Source organism: Nomascus leucogenys, chromosome 25 (assembly GCF_006542625.1).
Source record: "Nomascus leucogenys isolate Asia chromosome 25, Asia_NLE_v1, whole genome shotgun sequence".
Classification (NCBI taxonomy): domain Eukaryota; kingdom Metazoa; phylum Chordata; class Mammalia; order Primates; family Hylobatidae; genus Nomascus; species Nomascus leucogenys.
The window spans coordinates 7,801,893-7,821,239 of record NC_044405.1 but is presented as its reverse complement, the minus strand read 5'-3'; the positions used below and the strand labels follow the sequence as shown (position 1 = coordinate 7,821,239).

The following is a 19,347-nucleotide window of genomic DNA, read 5'->3' as shown; positions in this document are numbered from 1 at the left end:
TTTTTTTTTTTCTTTTTTGAGACAGAGACTCACTCTCTTACCCAGGCTGGAGTGCAGTGTTATAATCAGAGTTCACTTAAGCCTCGACCCCCTGGGCTCAAGCAGTCTTCCCACCTCAGGCTCCTAAATAGCTGGGATGACCAACCTGTGCCACTAAACCTGGCTAATTTTTTTTCTTTTTAAATATTTCTTGTAGAGTCAGAGTCTTGATGTGTTGTCCAGGTTGGTCTGGAACTCCTGGTCTCAAATGACCCTCCTGCCTCAGCCTCTCAAAGTGCTCAGTGAGCCACCACATGCATCCCAAGATTCAGCTTTTAATTAACTTCTTACTGCTCATTTTAATTTATTAGACTTTGTTCAGCAATTAGACTTCTTAAGGAAAGTACACAATGTTTGCACTTATTAAATAAATCCCTCTATATCCAGCAGAAAGTTAGATTAGTGAGTATTTTACTTAAGCTTATGGCCAATGATAACCTTCCTAGATCTACTTCATCTGTAGTTTTGTGAGGTCATTTTATCATCATGCATTTTAATCTCATATTAGTGATTAATTTCCTTTACAAATGTACTTTTCTTACTGACTTTATACCTTTTATCATTGTTTAGACAAATGCATATTTTTAGTTTGTTTTTCAATTTGTTTTACTACGTGGCGATCTATTCAAAATATCCATGTCTCTTATTTCTAAATATCATTGTATTAGTCAGTTATTGTACTGTATAAAGAAATACCTGAGACTGGGTAATTTATAAAGAGAAGAGGCTTAATTTGTTCACGGTTATGCAGGCTCTATAGGAAGCATGTCTGGGGAGACCTCAGGAAACTTACAATCATGGCAGAAGGCGAAGAGGAAGGAGGCATGCCCTACATGGCTGGAGCAGGAGAAAGAGCAAAGCAGGGAGGTACTACACGTTTTTAAACAATTAGATCTCATGAGAACTCACTCACTATCACGAGAACAGCAAGTAGGAAATCCACCCCCATGATCCAGTTACCTCCCACCAGGCCCCTCCTGTAATATTGGGAATTACAATTCAACATGAAATTTGGTTGGGGGCACAAATCCAAACCATATCAATCATCAGGTTTAAAATGTTACAGAAAAAATAAAAGGCATGGAGTCAGAAGACCATTGAATAAGTCTCTTAATTTCTCTGAGTTTGTTAGCACCCTTTTTCAAATATAAAAAAATCCATTTCCTACTTTATCCTAAACTATAATTATTGCTTTTTTTTCTGTTTGTTTGTTTTGTTTTGTGCAGTGGCATGATCTCAGCTCACTGCAACCTCCACCTCCTGTGTTCAAACAATTCTCTGCCTCAGCTTCCCAAGTAGCTGGGACTACAGGTGCACACCGCCACGCCTGGCTAATTTTTGTATTTTCTGTAGAAATAGGGTTTCATTATGTTGGCTAGGCTGGTCTCAAACTCCTGGCCTCGAGAGATCCACCTGCCTCAGCCTCCCAAAGTGCTGGGATTACAGGCATGAACCACCATGCCCAGCCCTAAACTATAATTATTTCAACTGGAAAAACAGATAAAAGTGTTTTTAAACCACAAAGAACTGTGAATATTATAGTCTTCTTTGAAAAATATCAGATATTTAAAAATTATTTTCACGCTAATTGACTATATGATAAAATTTTACTAAATAATTTAAAACAAAATGTTGATTATGTATACTACTTTAGATGTCAATAGTTTTTAAAATTGGTTTATCATTTTGTTATGTAATTAAAATATAATTGAAGTTACAATGCCTAATTTAGCAATGGCAACCCTAGTGATATATTTTAAATAATTATTATGAGAGGCAAATTTCCTAGATAGGCTATAACAAAAATGTCATCTACATAGGTCAAAATGCTAATCATACATACCTCTTTGCTGCCACCAAATCTAAATGTTTGATTTTACTGCTTCTCTGTGAACTTCTCTGAAATAAAAGGACTGAGTGAGATAAAGAAGAAGATCTTAAAATATGCCAGATAATGATAGTGAAAGTGAAGTCCATTTTAAATAACAATGTGGCCTGCATTCCGAGGGAAGGCACTTTTGAGTGGTGCAAAGAAGTAGCAAGGAGCCAGGACAATGACCATTGCTTCCTGTTTGGGAATAAGAGAATGTGTGTACACAGATACAGGTGAATACACACAAACGTACACATACACACACAATTTTATAGGTTCTTCTTTTTCCTTGTATCCAATACATACTCTATTGGTTGTGTCATTAAAGTGTGAGGCTTCAGAGATCAGTTACTGTGCAGCATGTTCCTAATTGACAGCCTCCCCGACCTAACCATTGTTACCAGAAAAATCTTACCCTTAAAGTACCTGGCATCTCAAGCGTGATTTACATATTCTCATTTCATAAACATCCTCATAGAGTTAGATCAAGAGTTAAGAAAATTTTATTACATAACATTCATTATGTAATTTTTTTTCTTTAAGTTTTGTCATCTCTAACTTGTGTGCTTTTCATGACATGGCATATTATTTTAATAACCATAAGACATTGTTATGCTGTTCATAGAATACAAAAAGAAAAACTCATTATTATGGGCAATTTCAATGTGTAAGCATCATTTCTATCTGACTATTAAATCTGAGATCAATATGAAAGCAGCCAGGAAGCAGAGGAGGTAATCTACTCACTAATAAACTGTAAATGAAACTCTGTGATTTATTATATTTTTAGAATTTAATATGCACATAAATATTTCAATTGGTTCATTCAAATGTATTCAGAAACATGCTAATAGATAGTTGGATAACACCAAAGTCATGAGGTCTGAAGTTGTAAAATTGAATTATTATTCTAATTGGAAATAACCAGTGGTAAAGAATTATTTTACTTATAAAGTTATCGTACTTCATATTCTACTCATCTTTTACTCACATAAGCTTTCCCCAGGAATGTTCTTTCTTATTCTCTCTACTGGCCCAAATCCTGAAAATCCGGAATAAAGGACACCTTTGTGTCTATAATTTCCCATTGCACTTCATTTGTATCTTTTTTTGTAGCATGCCACTCTCTGAATTATACCACATATCTAGTTTTTCATATTAGATTATATTAAAGGTATTTGAGGATATGTTTACCTCTTTATGTTCTACAGAACCAGGTACAGTACCTTAAATACTGTAGATATTGAATAAATATTTCTTGAGTCAGTATATCTGTAACAGATTGTTAAAGGGAAGTTTTCTAACTCATTTTTATCTGAGACATAAAAATAATAGGTATTGCATTTCCAAGTAGTTTTGTCTGAGACAAAAAAATAATAAGTGTTGCATTTCCAACCAGATAGGTGGTTAGAACCAGTTCGAGAACTCAGTTATATCTAACATAAAAGGTATAATTAGAAAGACCTAAATTCGTACCTTCCACAAGGTGAAGAATGTGTGCCATTTGCTTAAAGTGTATGGGTGCACTGCCACTTGAAAACCTTAAATATTTGTTTCTGGCAGCTGGAGCTTTGGGAAATTGATGTCTGACCCATACCTGAGAAAGACGAAGGAGAGAGCTTGACTAGAGCAGCCTGTGGTGGCTGAGACTTGGAATAAGGCAGTGAAGGAGAGGCATGATCTGCACTGAGAGAGTTGTGGTTCAAGGAGCCCAACATGGGGCACATGACAACAGAGAATGAACACACACTATTTTAAAGGATGCTTTAAAATAACACCTGTTCTGTAAAACCTTTTGCAAGTGCGAAGATTTAAAGGATAAAATTGAATAATTTTGACAGTGTGAAATACTCACCACAATCAAAATAGTGAACATGTCATCATCCCCCAAAATTTCCTCATGCTTCTTGGTAATACCTGCCTCTCATCCATTCTACCTTACCCTTCCATTCCCAAACAATCATTGCCTGCTTTTTATCAACACAAATTAGTTTGCCTTTTGTTGAGTTTTATATAAATGGAATCATCTAATACATACTCTTTTTTGGGGAGGGGAAGGTCTTGGCTTCACTTATTCAGAAACATTTTCAGGTTCATCCATGGTGTTGATTTTATCAGCAGTTCCCCCATTATTTTTGCTAATATTCCATTTGTTGGGTACATTATAATGTGTTATTTATTCACCTATTCATAGGCATTTAGGTTGGTTTTGACTATTACAAGTATCTCTTACAATGATACATGGTATACGGACATATATTTCCTTTTTATTCCTTTGGGTAAATATCTAGGAGTAGACTGGCTATACCATATGGCTGACGTATGCTTAGCAAACAAAACAAAACAAGTTGTTGAGCTGTTTTTCTAAAGCGATTGTGTCATTTTACATACACATAGTCAGAGTATCAGAGTTCCAGTTCCACCCTATTCTCTGCAATACTTCAGATAGCCTCTTTTAATATTAGCCATTTAAACAAGCATGTCATAGTATCTCATTGTGGTTTTTAATTTGCATTTTATTAATAATTAATGATGTAAATCATCTTTTAATGTGTGTATTTTCAATTTACATAACATTATAAATTACAGAAATTATACAGTTTATATGACTTTAAGTGACTATAAGTCTGTCTGTTTCTTGCTTTTACAACATACCAGCTATAACTGAATCGACTATACGGTTCGTTGTTTCAGTGAAAATCTCCTAACTCAGTAACTCGGCAAATCCATAAGATGTTGTTTAATTACGTATTAAATGTTATATAAAGTTATTAGTGTAGCAGATTCTTTAAAAAAATACTTTTTAAGGAGATATTAGGGTAATTTTTGGACTATTATAACACAAGGCAAAGCATTTGTGAGAAGTTAGCATATCGACAAAAATAAATGGCAAACTGAAGGATGATGTAAGGAAGCTCCACTAGATATTTTTTAAACGTTTCAATACAGATTTCAAAAAACTGCTTCAGACTATAAGCACTACACTGAGTATCACCCACCTAATAAATAAAAATCAAATGTAAAATTAATAGAATATGACTACCAAGTTAATTTCAAATTATTTAGTTTATATTAAATGCAAATATTATATAAGGCAAATGGTGATAAACAAGAGTCTCCAAATCTACAGTATATGTGTTTTGAATAATATTGTATTCATACAATTTTCAATGTAGCACAGGAAGGAATTTATGTTTATAATCTTGGACTTATTCTGTTTTGTTCTGCTTACCAATTATCCATACATTTCTCCCAGTCTATTTTCTAACCTGGTTCATAAAATATCCTGTAGGTATTCATTGGTTGAATAAAAATCCCTCAGTAATATTTTCTAAAAGTGAGGAAGGCATAACCCTAATGAACAGCCACAAGATATTTCCAGTTTGATGAATGCAAGTCCTTTGACATTACATTAGACCTTTTGCATTATTGATCTAATGAGGAAGAGAAATATAAGAATGGTGATTTAATATTAACCCTCAAAACAAAGACTTTGACAGCATCCTGTGCTGTCTATTAGGATAATTGTAATAAGCTGAAAAGAAAACTCACCTTAATAATTTGCCTCATAGTGAAAGACAAAATGATCACAAAAACTGTTTATTTTGCCAAAGTAGACATAGACTGATAAATCTTAATTTTTGATATAAATTTTAAATAAATTTTACTTCGAAAAATGAAAACACTAGAAATTTAAAAAAATTTCTACTAGTTATAGCATATTTTAGGAACTCTGTTTAATACTTTTTTTCAGCACCACTCAGAATGGAGGATAAAATGAATCACTTTTTGGGGGTAGAAATCTAAGAAATATTGTCCTTTAATTAGCTGTAATGTTTTCACGGAATATGATCTGTCAATTTGTATGCTATTACATCAAACTTTTAAATACTTTATAATCATTTATTCTTGCAAATATTCATTTTCATAAGTTTTAAAACATAACGTCAAAAAAAGCTGTTTCAAAGCAGGTAAAATATGTGTGAATATGCCATGGAAAATTTAATAAACAGCAACTGACAGATCTTGTACTTTGAGACCCAAATAAAACTGACCATATAGTGTATGGAAGAAGTCTTGAATAACTCCAGTTGTCTCTGAGAATTGATACTTGGAGCACTAGAATAGATAACATATTAACATATGTCTATAATATACACAGATCCATACATGTATACATACATCTATACATGTATGTATCTATCTATTTAACTATTTCATAAGCTGATATTCCCAATTTAAATTCCACACTAGAAGATCTGTTCTATTCCCCAACTCTTTTTTATATGGTTACTCCCTTTTCCAACAGTGCAACCATTGTCCACAATATATAATCTCATTTGTCAGTCTTAGATTACATTGAAAGCAGTTCTAAAAGTACCAATGCATGCCAATACAAAAATATTGCTAATGAGGTTACAGAACCTTTTAGAAAGTCTTTTTTGTCTTTACACTGAAGGTATTATAGTCAAAATACTGTGCTAATGTGTTTGCAAGTTATTTGGATTCCTTCTTTCTCACCCTTCAGTTTGGTTGCATTTTTCTAATACGTTGAATGGAAATACTGTTAGGTTCATTTGTTTGTTGGTTTTTCATTTTAAAGATGTTTCCCTCAAACTTCTTAATTTTATTTTATTAATTATGCAAAATATTAACATGGGTCCAAAAGTAAAACCTGTACCAAAAAGGGGAGTCTGAGAAGCTCACTCTTTCTTTAACACCGTTTCTCCCCATTTCCATTTCTATGTATGAATAGATATATTAGTTTCCCAGGACTGCCATAAGAAAACAACAGAGGCAGCGTGGCTTGAAACAAAGGAAATTTATTCTTTCATGGTTCTGCAGCCTAGAAGTCTGAAATTAAAGTGACAGCAGGGCCATGCTCCCTTTGAAAGATCAATCCAGGGAAGAATCCTTGCTTGTTTCCTTTAGCTTCTGGTGGTTTCCGCATTCTTGGGCTTGTGGCAGTACAACTCCAACCTTTGCCATTGTCTTTCCATGGCCTTCTTCCCTCTGTGTGTCTGTGTCTCTAAGTCTTCTTCTCCTAAAAAAAAAAAAAAAAAAAATACACAAAAATAAAGGAAACTCTACTCTACTACTCTGGTACTACTCTATGCTACCACTCTAAAAAGTTATAGCAAAAATAAGGACTTAAGGCCTACTCTAATCCAATATGACTTCATCTTAACGTGACAGTATGTACAAAGACCTTATTTTCAAATACGATGACATTCATAGGTTTACAGTAGACATGAATTTTGGGGGACAGTATTCAACCCACTAATATGGGCAATATCATTAGCTTTAGATTTGTCATTCCTGGGTTTTGTTTTGCAAAAATAAGCAAATATATGTATATTTCCTATTACTCCTCTTTCTTTTACACATATGATAGCACACTATATGTACTCTATAAGGTTTTTTTTCACTTAACATTGTATGACTATTTCTCCACTATTGGCAAAACAGATCTCCCTCAGTTTTTGTTTTCTTCTCTCTTTTTTTTTTTTGGAGACAGAGTCTCTCTTCGTCGCCCTCGGCTCACTGCAAGCTCCACCTCCCGGGTTCACACCATTCTCCTGCCTCTGCCTCCCGAGTAGCTCGGACTACGGGCGCCTGCCACCGTGGATAATTTTTTGTATTTTTAGTAGAGAGGGGGTTTCACTGTATTAGCCAGGATGGTCTCGATCTCCTCACCTCGTGATCCACCCTCTTCGGCCTCCCAAAGTTTTCTTAAGTCAGAAACATAGACTTCAGTGTGTAATTGTAATAGTGTATTCAGTCAATCTCTTATGTTTATGCATGCACCTTCACCAAACATCTTGCTATTAAGAACAATGAACAACCTGTTGCAGGTGCATTTTCATATTGTTGGAAATGTGTCTTTGTCTTAACTCCAAAAAATGAAATTGCTTAATTCAAATGTAAATACACATTTGTTTTAATATATACTAAAACATTTTCTTCCTTAACTTTTTAAAAGCTATACCTGTTTACATTTCTATCAGCTATGTTTGAGTGTTCTTATTTCTTCTCTCTGTAGCTCTTTCTTTCTCTGTATATATCTGTTGTATACATACAATATACAGGTTAATAAATTTATAAATTTTATTAAATTATATTCAGGATATATCACCTTTATTATAATGTTTTTATAATATTTTGACACTTCCAAGGATATTTTAATAAATATACCATTTTACATCTAATAAATCAGAGCCACAGAAAGATATGGACATTTAACTATTTTAGGCAACTAATGATTTTCTCCATTGTACAGGTCCTATATTCCTAAGTATGAATTTTTTTATATATAGAAATGTAAAAATAATTTTTCATTTTCACAATTTTTAATTTTCCATCTTTTCCCATGTAATTAATTGGTCTCTGGAGCCAAGTCAACTTTATCCCATGTTAAAAACATTAAAACATGCTTTTTCACATGACTTGAGAAACTAAAAAATACTGAAAAGCACTAAATATCATCTAGTAGATTTTCTAGATGTTCCTATTTTCAAACTAATGCAAGGAATGTTCTTACAACAAGAATCACATAGGCAAAAACCAATGCTATTTAAATAATTCAAATGTTTTCTATAGAAGCATGCTTCCCATATTGATTATTTGGGAGAATTTGTTTATGTGCAAGGAGCTTGAGATAAATACTGAATCTAACAGATTTTTTAAGTTTTCTTGTTTTGCAGGCTCTTGGAAGGAAATAATAATAAGATTAAATTGCCATTGGGGAATAGTAGTAATTTCTTTGTATATTTGTTGGTTGTTTATTTTTTCTGTTGTTGTATTTTGTTTTGTATTTAGTCCAATAGCAAAAAGAAAATAAAAACACGATAGTTGTTAGGACAGAGTAATGATAATTGTTACTATTGATTGAGTGTTTATAACATGTTTGATCTCTTGCTAAGTGCAGTACATACATTAATTTTCATTTCACACAAAACTCCCATTTTGTAGTAAATAAAACAGATTTAATGAAGATAAATCACTTATTACTCCCAAATCACTTAGTTAGTCATTGGTGATATCAAGCATATCACTCAGTGTTCAGTCAGAGAACCAGAAATAGATAAATCAATAGGGATTTGACCTCATGCAGTATTTTCAGAGGCTTGACCATATGCAAACTGGTTAAGTAGTATCTGTAAATCTCTTGTCTTTGTATTTGTTGTTGGACCTTGAAGTACACAGGACACAGGCAGCAGGGAAGGAGGGATAGATGTCAGGTGGGTGAGAACAAGCAGTAAATGGAACCCAAAAGCACAAGCTGTAGCAATTGAGGACAGGCTAAACGCTAGGTCAGCTGTTACTGCCTCTGAACCTCATTGGTATGGGTGTTCTGCATAAGCCAGACCTAACACACACACCTGACATAGGAGTCTATGAAGCCAAAAGAGGAACAAAAGGAAGGTGGAACATTTGCAGGCTTGGACACTGCCTCAAAGTAAGGAAACACGCAAGTGAGTGACACAGCGGAGAGCTACAGAACGGCTGCCCCTTCACTTTCAGCCTCTGAATCTCTCCCAACAGTCTTTTCTGTGATCCGATTAGCCAGAAACATACAGAAAAGGAAATAATAAAAAACGTATTTCAGTGTAGCTACACTGACACATTACAAAACTACATGAGGATTCAATCGCAGAGTTTTGTATTTTCAAAATCTGTGTTCTCAAGTCCAGTGCTCTGTGCTTATCTAACATCGCAGGAAGTTTAAAGGCTTTTCTCCATGATTTCTGACTGTAAGAGGAGGAGAAGGTGCCCCTGTGCAGGCAATTGAAGAAAACACAGTCTCAAAGAAATGATGCCTCACAGGAGTTAGCGAGTCCTAACACTGTGCTTAGCACAATTGCCTGGAAAAAGTTAGGCACGCGGTAAGCTCATTTTAAATAGATGACCAGTTTGAGAAAGGTGGAGAGAGGGGGCGAAACACAGTCACAATGGCTACAAAAGCAGGGCCCAGAGTGCCAGAAACTTGGTGGAAACAAGAGAATGCCGGAAACCAAATCACAGCTTAAGTCTGGTAATTTCGCTACTGGGTTTTCACATGTTACGTGTGATCTAGTAAATAGATGTTCTTTTTATTTTTTTTGTTTCCAGTTTTTTCCCCTAAATTTTTATATTAACAGGGCTATTTACCAAGTGTTCTGTGGATTTAGTTTTTTCTACATTATTCACTAAAACATTTTTTTATTTTTTTCCTGCTATCATCCACATGCACAGATTTAAAAACTACTCAGATTTGTTAAGAAAGTACTTATATTCAGCCGGGTGCAGTGGCTCACGCCTGTAATCCCAGCACTTTGGGAGACCGAGACAGGTGGATCACCTGAGGTCATGAGTTCGAGACCAGCCTGGCCAAATGGTGAAACACCGTCTCTACTAAATATACAAAAATTAGCCAGGCGTGGTGGCTCACACCTGTGATCCCAGCTACTTGGGAAGCTGAGGCAGGAGAATCGCTCAAACCTGGGAGGCAGAGGTTGCAGTGGGCCAAGACTGAGCCATTGTACTCTAGCCTGGGCGACAAGAGCGAAACTCCATCTCAACAAAAAAAAAAAAAAAAAAAAAGAAAGTACTTATATTCAGTAAACAGCCTGAATTCCAGCAAGTGTCCTTTAAATCTATTGTTTTGATAGCAATGAAAGGTATATTCTGAAGAATTTGAATGAACTATTATCTTTGAAGAGTGTGTTTAAATTTTAAGCATGTGTTAGTTTTTGTTTGTTTTATCTTCTTTTATTGGCAAATAATAATTGTACATATTTCTGGTATATTAGTGATGTTTCAATACGCATAATGTATAGTGAGAAGATAAGGGTAACTCACATATCTATCAGCTTAAACTTTTATCATTTATTTGTGTTAGGGATATTCAATATCCTCCTTCTAGCTATCTGAAAACTATATAATATATTTTTGTTAACTATAGTCATCCTGCAATGGTATAGAGCAATAGAACTTATTCTTCCTGTCTGGTTGTTAGAGATAATTTGTTTAATAAATTATTAAGATCATAATTTTCTGAACTATATTTTTTAGCAAGCACTTTTTAAAAATAGGACAAATATTATAGTTAATCCGAAGGGATTTTTAAGTGTAAATGAAAAATAATAATTCTTACTTTTTTGTTTTTAATGTTAGATTAGTAGTAGATTAGATTAGATGGTAGGAATAAATTAGATTAGGGCAGAGGATATGATCAAAGACAATGAAGTTTTCAAACATAAAATCACAAAATACTATTTTATTTAGGATTTCAGTCTTGATGAAGCATAAAAGCAATTTGCATCACATAAAAGTTATTTAAAAAATAAATAGTGATAAGTGGTGGGTGAAAATGGAAATCTATAAATTTGTGAGCAATAGAGTTATTAATGGAACGAGCCTATATGATCCACAGAATAGCATACGCCCCAGTTAGCGTTCATGTAGGTGAAATGTGAGAATTAGTTTTGAAAAAAGCACAAAGAAAATAAATGAAAAGCTAGTCATTTTTTTAAAACCTTAAATACTATAGAGCATTCTATTCATTAGCCTTTGAAGTTTCCTGTTTTTCCATTGATTTTTCAGTATAATTGTAACCATGCATTCTAACAAGGTCACCTAGGACATACAGAGCTTGAGTTCAGTTTTGGAGCCTCACTCCAAAATGGAAATGAGTGCAGTTACTTAGGAAAATAATTCTTGAACCAATTAACATACTCCTTTCCTTTATGATGCAAATTGCCATTAAAAAGAAGTGCAAAATTTTACTGCACATCACTTAATGAATTGGGAAAGTTCATACTATCTAACTTTAAGATGTAGAGGGATTGCCATTATAAATACTTCCAGCATTCTGAATTGTACCTTCAACATTTCTCAACAAATGAAACACATAAACCAGTTATAATTGCCAAGGTACCTCATTATATTTAATATGTAAATATTCTGTGATATAGAATAATGGCATGATTACTCATAAACACACATATGTGCACACATTACACAACATCTCTAGTTGCCAACCTTGTGGTCCTACCTCTTCATTCACCAGGAACTTACAGATCTACTTTAAAGACTTTCTCACTTCAACTGTTGTCACTATTCTGGTTAATATCAAACTCATGTGGGCTGCCTGCTTAATACTGGGGCTTTAACTTTATATAAGAAACTGAAACCCTTCCCATCCCTTAAGTTTTATTATTTCCTGGAATATTTTATCCCCTGAAATCTCACTTTGCTTTCTCCACAGCCTAAACCATATATTCAATAATATGTATGACTATCACCACCATCGTTGATTCTCTGGGTTGTTTTTATCTACCATCTACTCCCTAACTCACCCCCATCTTCTTTGAGATCATTTTCCTTTATCCTACATCTCCTCACCAAGTACACAATATTTGCTGGTGGAAAAAAAATAATACCAACACAATAAACTTATTGTTGCCATTTCAAATACAATATTGCCAAATACAAATCTAATTGTTTCATGTATTTTACCTTATTTTATTTCTCGGCTGCATTCCACATGGTTAATCTTCTTTTTCTGGAAACATTTTCTTTTTCTTCATGGCAGATACTTTTTTGTTTTTTCTTGCTACCATACTGGATTTTACTCCTCAATCATCTTTGCAAACTCCTCCTCCACCACTCTACCTCTAAATACAGAGGAGCTCTTTGGTCTTTTTCTGGATTTTCCTCTTTTTTCTGTCTCCATTCAGCTTGTTTATTTATTTATTCACTTGTTTATATAGCTTCAAATTCAATGATGTTGTGGGTGTTTTTGATACAGAAGAAAATATTGTCCCCAGTTATTCACTGACCCTTCCTGTAAGAAGATGATGGCCCTCCCAAAACATCTGGATTATCAGGACTTGCTTTAACCAATGGAGGGTGATCAGACATGATATAGCCCATGTTTAAATCATCTAAGTAGCAGTTTTAAACCATCTTGTGCTTTTGCAATTCTATTTTCTTTTTCTTTTCTCCTTTTCCATGAGAATGTCTTATCTCAGAGGGAAGCATTTCTGCAAACTGCATTCAAAACTAAAGAAGACAGGTGGCATAATTATAGTCGATCTTCAACTGACAAGTAATTGAGCAAGAAATAAAATTTTACATTTGTATGCCACAGAGATCTGGAGTTATAAGCACCCCTACTTATAATTTTCCAAAAGAATTACTCACACTTGGAATAAAATTCAAACTACTTACTTTTTCAAAAAAAAAAAAAGTCCTCTATCATCTGACACTTGCCTGATTACCTAACCTCTTCTACTATTTTCCTTGCTTCTCTCAGGATGTTTAGGCATCTTGACTTTTTTTTCTCACTTTCTCTATGGGTCATTGTACTGTCTATTACCTTTTTACAGCTGTTTGGAATGATCTGTTCTGATTTTTGTATACCTTGCTCCTCTTTTTTTCCTTTGGGTCTTGGAATAAATGACATTTGAGATAGACTGTTAAGAAAAAAAATTTTTTTAAACCCACTAATTTTTCACCTCCTTTTATACACTCTTTTTTTTTTTTTTTTTTTTTTTTTTTTTTGAGACAGAGTCTTGCTCTGTTGCCCAGGCTGGAGTGCAGTGGCGCAATCTTGGCTCACTGCAAGCTCAGCCTCCTGGGTTCACACCATTCTCCTGCCTCAGCCTCCTGAGTAGCTGGGACTACAGGCGCCCGCCACCACGCCCGGCTAATTTTTTGTATTTTTAGTAGAGATGGGATTTCATTGTGTTAGCCAGGAGGGTCTGGATCTCCTGACCTTGTGATCCACCCATCTCGGCCTCCAAAAGGGCTGGGATTACAGGCGTGAGCCACCAGGCCTGGCCTTTTTTTTTTCTTTTTTAGACAGAGTCTCGTTCTACCACCGGCTAAAGTGCAGTGGTGTAATCTTGGCTCACTGCAACCTCTGCCTCCCGGGTTCAAATGATTCTCCTGCCTCAGCCTCCCGGGTAGCTGCAACTACAGGTGCATACCACCACACCCAGCTAATTTTTGTATTTTTAGTAGAGATGGGGTTTCACCATGTTGGCCAGGATGGTCTCGATCTCTTGACCTCTTGATCTGCCCACCTCAGCCTCCCAAAGTGCTGGGATTACAGGCATGATCCACCGCGCCCACGTTTTACTTACTCTTGGGTAGTACCCTTCCTTACTGATTCTGGCCTTGTCCATGTGACTTGCTTTAGCCAGTGAGACTGTAACAAATGTTATCCAAGCAGAGGTTTCCAATTACTCATTGCAACTCTCTTCTTTCTTTGGTGGATGTTAGAACCATCCCACTCTTGTGTAAGCAAGATCAAGCTAGCTTATTGGACGATGAGAGGCATGTGGCCCTGACATCTGTTGGCAAACAACTTGCCGATCTCCAAATATGTGACAGACACTTACCAATGTCACTGGTACCACAGCCAACTTTATTGCTGATTGAAGACACATGGGAAATCTAAGAGCAGAAAAATCAGGCAGACATTCCAAGGAGTTCAGAGATAAAGAGGTGGTTGTTTCAATTCACTAAGCTTTAGGGGTTTATTAGGCAGGAAAAGCTAACAATCTCATCACAGTCATTCCATTACCATCCCGAACACAGGTACCTCTCCACCACTTTTTAATGTATCATCCTATTTTAAATAATTTGCTTAGCATTTGCGACCTTCTGATTTTCTTTCTATGTTCTCACCACTGTATTGTAAGCTCTTAAAGAGCATGATTTTACCTAATTTCTCCACTCTTATTTACCCAGAGCCTAGAGCATTTTTTTGACAAATAGTAGGGATTTAATAAATATTTTTTGAAATAATGAAGAGAATGAAGCATGTATTTGTACTCATAAATGTACTGTCAATATCATTATTTAATATATTCGCTTATTCTTTATGAATTCTCTCAGGAATAATTTAGAATCTTTGTCAGACACAATTTCAGTTGTTTGACAAATATTTTCCTTGTTCTTTTACAAAGGAATTTATTGTTTTAATCCAAATACCAGATGTAACCAAGTAGTTAAGAACTGCACTTTTGCCAATTTATGGCATCTCAAGCCTCTGCAGAGTGAATATGACTACATAAATTTAGGCAGTACAAGGTAATATAGTGGTATTTGCTATCAGCTTTATATATATACGTATACATATGTATATTTATAGTATATATATACGTATATACATACATATATATGAACACATATATATATACATATGTATACGTATATATACATATATATGTATGTGTATATGTATATGTATATATACACATACGTATATATACATAATTTTTTTTAAATTTCCAGTATTTTCTGAGAAATATACATATATACATAATTTTTTTTAATTTCCAGTATTTTCTGAGAAGTCACTGTTCTCATCTGATGGTTGGGTATAAGTCAACATCAATCTTGGAAGCATGTTTATACTTCCTCCTCCCACCACTGTAGGGATGCAGAAAATTCAGTGAGGTATTATTCAGTTTTCTGCCCACCCTGTCTTACTTTGCTTTACACAAAAATCATTCAACTTTTTATGGAGCCATGCTAGGTTGTGCAGAAGTGCTATGAAATTTTCTAATATCTTCTCACTTTACAGAAATCTAATAGCAGTTTCTAATCTGGTCTTCTAGTGATGTTTGTGCAAGCAGAATCTTTAGAATCATGCCATTATCTTGGGCACAAATCTGCTACAAGCTTCAATTTCCCCTCAGTCTCAGTTTCGGTTATTCCCCTCCAGGCTTAGTCCCACGGGTAAAGCTGTGCTTTAGGACGAAGTTTCCTTGTATAACCCTTTCATTTTTTCTGTAACATTTCCGTTCCTTCTCTAGTCCAAGGTCAAGGTACATTCTCTTCTTATCATCTAAATCTTTGCAAATGCACATTAATTGGATTCAAATCACCATTCTTACTCTTAACCCGTATGTACATATCAAAGGTGAAAATGAAGGTCAAGTAAAGGAATTTTCCCTGATAGAATATTGTTAACCAATTCAGCCACTCCAAATATTAGGGCAGGCTTATCCCTTAACACATTACCCATTTTAACTAAATGTCTCCCACTACCAAGTCTTGCTGAAAACTTCTAGTTATGTGTGTTGGAAAACACAGCTACTCTCAGTATTTCTAAAAGTACAAGGTGTGACTCATCTGCAACAGAATCACCTGGATGCTTGCTAAGAATGCAAAGTCCTGATTCACATCTCAGAAGTACTTCATGAGAATCACAAAGATTAGGAAGAAGGAATTTGATTCTTATGTGCTTTAAAAATAAATACGTTTAAGGTGTAGTAAGAATAAGTGCTTAAATAGGTTTACATAATGCAACGAACCCACTGAAAATTACACATCTTTTTCTCTTTGTTTTTATGTGGTAGCAATAATCCTCTTCTCTCCTTCAGGATGGACCAATGTCTTGTCCTATCAGAAACGCTATTCACTTGTTAAGAATGCAATGACCAAAGAGTATGGATATGTAGTAAATCTTTCCAGAAGTTAGCCAGACATTAGAGCATAATATCAGATTGATGTTTTTCCAAGAAATTTGGAAATTTTAGACACTACTGGTTACATCTGAATAATTCAGTTTGGCTAATGTAAGAGTTCTTATTATTAGCCTACTTGGTTAGCTTCAAGAACCTGACCTTGGCTTACTTCCTAGGACTTTATGTTTTAGAAAGAGATGTAATTCATAAACTTATTCTGAACTAGCCTGTGTCTGAAGTAACCTTTAAAGTAGTTAAGCAACTATTCACTTTCTTAAACCATTAGGTTAATTAATCCATGAAGATTACTAAATGGTTAATATTTTAAGATACATTTTTTACAAAATTTCTAGACAATAATGGACTTTTAGGCATTATACACTAAGAAAAATATTTTTTATTTCAATTTATTAAATTCTAAGTATTTTATGCGTCCCTGGTAAAAAAAATAGTTAGTCCAAACATTGTTCAACAGTGCCACTAATCACAAGACATTACCAATACAATTATTTTTTAATGTCAGTTAGGAATAAATATATACATTTAAAAACACTCTGAAACAAAACATCATTTTATTTCTGAAACTGTCTTAAACGTGTGAAACTCAGATAAAAGACTTTGAGAAAAATAGACAGCAATCTGAAAATGAATATCGAGTTTTGCAATATTAGAGTCAATAAAGCTTCTAGTCGAAAGGCAAGTAACACAAGCAATTAAGCAATGGGCTCTGGATTCAGACTTTCTGGTTACAGACTTTAGCCATGTCATAATATTTTCAAAGAGTTAAAGTCTCAATTTCCTAACATAGATGGTTTGATAAGAAAATGAGTTATTAATATAAGATGTAGTCAGTGCTCACTAGATGTTATCTATTGAAGCATAGAGCTTTTTCTTTATATATTCCAAAGTAGCTATATATATTTTAAATATGGACTCTTCTAGATCTGACACTGTATGTGTGTCACACACATATCTGAGCTTAAGTTTCATTGACTATTTTCCTTTCTTTGATATAATAAGAAACCAAATTTGACAGAGCTATAAATATTTTTCCAAGGACTGGAGACCATCTCAAATAAACCTGGAACATCTAAGTTTTTAAAAGACATGATGTATTATTGTAATTAACATTTCAATTGGAATTATTTGTGTACTTCAAAACATGTCAACAGAACCCTGCTTCTGTTTGCTTTGGTTTCCATTTTATAAGTGAATGCCTTATGAAATAATCAGTATCTTTTAAAGCAAATTAAGATGAATAATCACAGCTGCGGTCACAGATCCAACAGACACAGTGGGCTGGCCCATTACCATATGATGTACATTCTCAGGTGAAAAAAATCTAAAAGGTGAAGTTCATTTAGCTTCCAATCTCAAGTGATGGGGTATCATGATAAAGAAGAGCATAGGAAGGAACTAGGGAATCTCGACCTTTTTATTAACTACATTAAAGGAGGAGAATTACCATATCAGGTAACAAGGAAGAAAACTATGACACGCTATAGGGCGTAAAATGTAGTAGTGTGTATTATAATCTGAATAAAATAATTTTCTTAAAAAAACCTTAACAATGTAGATATAATTTTGTAATCTGTGACTTAACATAAAAGAAATTCTATTTTTCATTTCCTCAGGCTATTTCAACTAAGTTCTTCTAATTAAGCCTGATTGGTTTCCCAATTCAAATGTCTGCCTATTCTAATAGAATCTATAGAGTAATGTAATTACATAATCCATCCATTATACACGATAAAGATAGTACAGTTAAAATGTCGAATAGAATCAAGGCTATCTTAATGAGAAATATTTTCTATTGTAATTTTTTTCTTTCCCCAAAGAGACATGAAGGTATAATTTCCTGCATGTGTGAAATGTTTATATTAAGCTTCTTAAAAGTCTCAAGAACCATTTCAAAGTAAAAAGTGCTTTATATTTGTGACCTTGTACAAATTTCCTAATTTTTTATGGCCTCAGTTTCCTTATCTGTAAAGTAAGAAATAGAAGCAAAATTGTCCCCTCACTATGTGAATAACCAAGGATTTTATGTGTCCCCCAAATCAATTTTTTAAAGTAAGAAAATGATATAGTGGCATTTAGCCACATGCAGTGGCTCATGCCTCTAATCCCAGCACTTTGGGAGGCTGACTTGGGCAAATCACTTGAGGCCAGGAATTAGAGACCATGCTGGCCAACATAGCAAAACTCAGTTTCTACTAAAAATTCAAAAAAATAGTTTGGCAAGGTGGTGCATGCCTGTTGTCCCAGCTACTGAGGAGGCTGAGGTGGTAGAATCACTTGTACCCAGGAGATGGAGGTTGCAGTGAGCCGAGACCACGCCACTGCACTCCAGCCTGGGTGACAGAGTGAGACTCTGTCTCAAAAGAACAAAAAAGGAAAGAAAAGAAAAGGAAAGAAAAGAAAAGAAAAGAAAAGAAAAAAATATGATATAGTGGCACTTAGAAATTTATTAGGATTGTAGCAATTATAATATCAGATTTATTGACACTGAAAGCTAAGCACTTGAGAAGTGTTTTATAGGAAAAAAGGTAGAAACCGCAATTCAGTAAACTGACATTTCATCTTGACATACCTTGAACAACTCTTCTTTTGTCTGCCTCAGAAAGCATGCATTCCTGGAAAGGGATGTGAAGCAGGGAGAAAGCCAAAAGGAGAGAACCTGTCTGGAACACATTATAATTGCTTTGTTAGAGTCTTCACTAGCTTTATACTCACCTAGAATAGAGAATGGGAATGAGAAAGAAAACTGAATCAACATTTTATCTGTAACACATATAACCCTTTGCACAGGAAAATAAATGTGGTCTTTCCATTGTCAGTGGATGCAAAGTTAAACAGTTTTCTGGAAACTCTAAATCATATAGACAATCTGAAGATAAGGACATAAATATTGAACAACATATATCCGACAAATATATTTGAGTGTTTAATATATCAAGCACTTGAGATGTA

At 34.4% G+C, this 19,347-nt stretch overlaps 1 long non-coding RNA gene across 1 annotated transcript in view; it reads right to left on the bottom strand.

The window, feature by feature from the left end:
• Positions 1 to 6,719: 6,719 nt before the first annotated feature.
• The window catches only part of LOC105738727, a 35,240-nt gene continuing 22,612 nt past the window's right edge, over positions 6,720 to 19,347 (bottom strand). The window contains exons 4-5 of the long non-coding RNA XR_001114577.1: positions 18,968 to 19,054; positions 6,720 to 6,956 (exon numbers count right to left, since the gene is read on the bottom strand). This is a non-coding gene — a long non-coding RNA (uncharacterized LOC105738727). The remainder of the gene's footprint in view (positions 6,957 to 18,967; positions 19,055 to 19,347) is intronic.